A 5,319-nucleotide genomic window follows, 5' to 3' on the forward strand; every position below is an offset into this window, starting at 1 on the left:
TTAATAATATTCTAAATAAGACACTAATTGAACATCATTATGTAAGGGTACCTGATTGTTATATTTTGCACGTCAATCAAAATGATAATTCTGCCAATAATGAAAAATGAAATATGGCGCATAATTTATTGGCCTATATAAAAATGTACACAAATCACAATAAAAATATGTCCAGTACCCTTAGTGGAGTCTCTTTTACTTGAAATCTTATACAAAAATGTCCTTTTGGTTATGTTTAAACAAAAAGCAGAAAAGTTTATTTCAAGCAACGCTTGCTTTCATAAAGCTAAATGGAAAGTGACCATATATCATATTATTAAGAAGTAAAAATAAACTACCATTTACAATGAGAGTTATCAATTTCGTATCATTCTTCGCAAAAAACAAATTACTTAGACATAGAGCTTATTCACGCAAAAATAGACAATGTCCCTTAAATATTAAAACTTCAGCATATCTAAGCCATTATTTTCTTGAGAAACACTGAAAATTAATTTGACTGCTTTCGCTTTAGCTGCTTGATTTTTTAATGTTTGCATCATAAATATGTTTACAACTTGCAGGTGATGATCTTGTTGATATTTTGTTTTTAACTCTTAACATAAATAGTTTGGCACATGAGTCAATATGTATCCAAATTCCGCTATAATGACAATTATTGATCGTTTAGAGGAAACACCCTTGAACATAAAATAACTCACATTCTTTAATACTTTAAGCAATACATATTCATACCAAATCATCCATTGTATTAAGAACATTTAGTTCTAGTTTGGCATAACAATAAAAATACTGTGAAAGTTGTTTTATACTCTTAAGATACGCTTCAGACATGCCATACCGACGACAAACAAACACAAACGCGCGCGCACACAGACATATAGATATACCGTAACAAACAAATGATAGAAAATAAACGAAAAGATATAGTAAAATCAATTTAGTCACTTTTAAGTGTTCATTCTTAATTTCACAAATTGATAAGACGCCTATGTAGCAGGGAAAAGGCATAATATAATTTTACGTGCAGGAGCGGCCCCTTTAGGGCAATTTTTGCTTTACAAAATCATTATTTCTTCCAACAAAAATTTAGTAACTAAATGACAAAAATGATATAGTTATTACGACGTATTAAAGCTGAACGAATGCCGATTTGTTCACTTTCCAAACATCATTCTTTCTTTTGACTAGAGATTTTGTCTTTATATTATCCAGATGAAAAGTGTGTAGTCGATCATCTCCAACTGTACATATATTTATTCTCCTTATTTAACATACTCTGGTTTTGTACATTGTACAACCATGATAACTGGTATGTGTTCTATGCCGGTTAGGGTAGTTTTCACTCTAGATATTTATTCAAATAGGAAAGCACTGAGTTGACATCCAACAATTTGTTCGCATGATTATCATATTTCATGATTACAATTTTATCAATGACTCACCTTTTTACAATGAAAAATATTCACAGTACTTTCCAAGAAATGATATTAAAATTTAATTGTGCCTCTGCACAGAAACATGTCTTACAAAACGCCTATCAAATTCTGTAATTGATAATATTTTTAGGCGCCATTTATTTTGGCATTGCTAAAAATATAATAACTAGTTTCAATTATTTCAGGTTTTACAACGTGATTCATTGTGTACTTTTCAGATTTTATAACTTAATTCATCCGGTTAAACCTGTACTTTTACGCATATTCATACTTCTATTGAAGGAAAAACATGATGGTGTTCAATGCAAATATACATGTATTATATAAATTGTTTTATAGTGAAACATTTCAATGTACAATAAACATTGTTGTAGACTTACATTTTTATATCTTTTATTTCATAATAATGTAAATTAATGTCTCGAAAATTGATTGGCTTAAATACTCTGTACACGATGCCGTACATACCATGAAAAGTCGAAGCAGATTCAGGCTATATTATCCAGTATATCCCATCAATAATGTTATACATTTTCATTTCATTCTTGATATATAGGAATTATTTGCTTTAAGCTTGTTTTAACATACAATTCGTAGTCATTTTCAAAATGAAAAAATATGTGTTAGAAAATATGATATGTTCAAAGTTTAGTTAATTGACAAAAATACGACAACAAAGTTAAAAGGTTGTTAATTTATAATATTTTCTGCTACTCCGTGTCATTATGAATATTTACCTTGACCAAATAATTTATAAATATTTCATTTATTTAAAATGACATTATGGTCAGTGAACAGGTTAAAATAAAGAGAAAAATAACTTGATATTTTGCCTATGTTTTTTTTTATTTCCTTTCCTAGATAAATTTTATTTCAATGAATTTTGTCTTGAATGGAAATTAGACGACACAATATTTTCTATTAAAATCAAGTAAAAAAAAAAAAGAAATTGAAAACGAATTATGGATCAAATCATTTGTTATCATACATTTCGGAATATTTTGTGTTTTACCAGTTTCGTCGAAAAGATGCACATGTTCAAGCGCCTGAAAATTGTTTGACATATTGTTCAACAGCGTAATAGTGATATTGACCAGACAAAGACAACAGATAGACACGTTGTGTAATGCCAAAAAGCTGCGTTTATAAATACTGAAGTGTAGAAAACGTAGACGTGATTGATACCACAAACAAGCAGAATTTTCTGAAATTTGTTAAAGGTAATTTACACGGAGATGCAAAATTATCTTGACAGTAATAGATTTGAGTATGTTAAGAAAAGATATTTTATATCCAAACGTATAATAGAATATGTTTCTATTTTCTTTTCACTTTGAATAACTAAAGAAGGCTTGCCTAACTATTTGTTATAAGTTATTCCTCCAGCACCCTCTTTCAAGTTGACAATCACATTTGTATGATTTTTCAAAAGACATTCCACGACTTAAACATTTTATTTTATTTATCAAAATCGGACGCTAGTTTTCGTTACATTTTGTTTCATTTTCTGAACAAATTTTGTACTGCAAGTAGGGTTTTCTTACACTAGTTAAATGTTTATATCTTATTTCTGTTTGATTTTTACAAAAAAGCTTAAGTCATACATGTCATATACAGCTGCCGTGGACATGAGTGTCCTGATTGTCATTTTTATATAGAATAACGTCACACTCCCATACTTCAAATATGATGGACATTTAATGCATGAAACAAATATATATAAATGTAAAAAAAACCTCATTTGTTCATAGAAGCATAAAAAGAAAAAAGAAATTCGCCTAAGCATCTTTTCTAATGATAATTTATTAATTCCAAACCACAACATTGACGACAAAGACGAGGACGACGACAACAAAAAAAACACATAGCATAGCCCATATTGCTACGAAAGTCCTATGTTTCGTCTAACGAACGGTTGTCACGGAGCTTACTAAAAACTAAAGTTTGTTGAAAAAACTTATAATGTATTTGTAAAGATCACCATTTATAGTTCAGAAACTTGATGTTTCACCAGAACATTGCGATGTAGTATATTTAAAGTTTCTTGGATATAAATATTAACTGCAAATTATTATTTTCGCGTCATATTTAAAAGGGTGTTCAATATGGCACCAAATGTTATCCAGAAAATGGCTGACACAACAGGGTATTTTTCGGAGCATCTTTTAGTTTCGGAATAAATTCACAATTGATATACTTTAGCACCTTATCATATAGACACAAGTTTTAGATATTTCAGGTCGTAAAATTAATCAAACATTTTCACTTAAGCACCAAAGACATTTTTTGTATTACTGCTACATCAGAATTAGACTGGCACTTAGTAAGATTGGTGTATATAAGTTTCAACCGTCATCTTGAGTTCCATATCAAAGTTTCAATGTCGCAGATCGAAAATAAGTCGTCAGTACTCAGAGTACTACTCAGTACTCAGTATTTAAGCAGAACTCAGTTGACACCTTCAGAACTTTGGATCCCAAAGTGCGTTAATATGTAGCATATTAACGCACTTTGGGGTCAATTTCTCGATTTTGATCCGAAAGTGCGTTTGGTCTAAAAGTGCGATGTGAAGTGTAACGCACTTTGGAGTCGGGCCCCTAAGTTAGTTGGACCCCAAAGTGCGGTGTCACACGATGTCATTAGTTTATTGCGTATGAAATACATACATTATGTACTTTAAGTTCTTACAAGTGGTTTCACCTAGGACTCTAAAACCTTCCTTAAGTTTGCATCAGAAATACCACATGCATGTGATCTGTTCACCAACAACTCTTATTAACAAAAAAAAAAAACACCGTTAACTTTAAAGGAACGCCCCGAAACGTAAACTATTTCATATTATTAGAATCGTTGAGTAACCTGATTACTCCTTAATTTACCCCAATGAACATTAATGTGGTAAGTGTATATTATGGTTTGCGAGGGTCGGTGAGTGTTTTTATGTAGGATTCGATTTTTCAAGAAAGATTCGTCGTTTAAGGTTCTGTCCCATTGATTTTTCTTTTCAATATCCTTTAACCATTTCCTTAATTAATTAAAATTTATTTTTACTTGTTTGAAACTTCGTATAACTATTCAAATTTTTTATAATGTCATTAAATGTACACTGTGATCTTTATGTCAATTCGTTTCATATATATCGTTTTTGCCAAATATATACATATACTATTGGCACATTAAAGGAGCAGTGCATATTTCATCAACATGCCAACTTTCTTAACATTTTAAGAAGAAAACCAATGGAAAAGGACTACCCTGCTCTCAGTTTCATCTCAAGGTGTTTATACTTCTTTCCTATTTTAATTATATAAATTATTTTCATTTGGCAACATCCAACATTCTAAAAAAACAACTCTTTATTGAAATCTAGTTTTTTAAATCTTCAATACCATTAAAAATAAGCTACGGCTTAGTTTATGCAAAAAGCAAGAACAAACGTGAAAATAATATAACTTTTTTATTTCAAATAAAATATATAGATAAACAAAAGCAAAATCATCTAAAATGTTTGGTCAATTGCCATGAAAAACACACGATTACGTAAAAACTCATTTATTGTATAGCTTGATATCATGAATAAATCAGATGAAACATGACGTCAATTATCAATCATTCAGCACTATTTTAGAAATCATCTTCATGCGATCAACCCATAAAATTTTATCTTGTCCATTAAACTTTTTCAAAGTTCAGTAACATCCTTCTGAAATTCGGTAAATAGCTTTTATATCGAACATGGCTTTGACACTATTCATGAAAATGTGTTTGACAAGAAATTTGGTTAACTCAGCAAATCTTATAATATCTTCTACAGGTTAAATTCGTTTCGTATTCTGATCAATCAATATCAACATCATTTGCTTTCATAATACCGTACAAT

This window comes from Ruditapes philippinarum, unplaced genomic scaffold (genome assembly GCF_026571515.1).
Source record: "Ruditapes philippinarum isolate M1 unplaced genomic scaffold, ASM2657151v2 ctg809_1_1_1_1, whole genome shotgun sequence".
Lineage (NCBI taxonomy): Eukaryota > Metazoa > Mollusca > Bivalvia > Venerida > Veneridae > Ruditapes > Ruditapes philippinarum.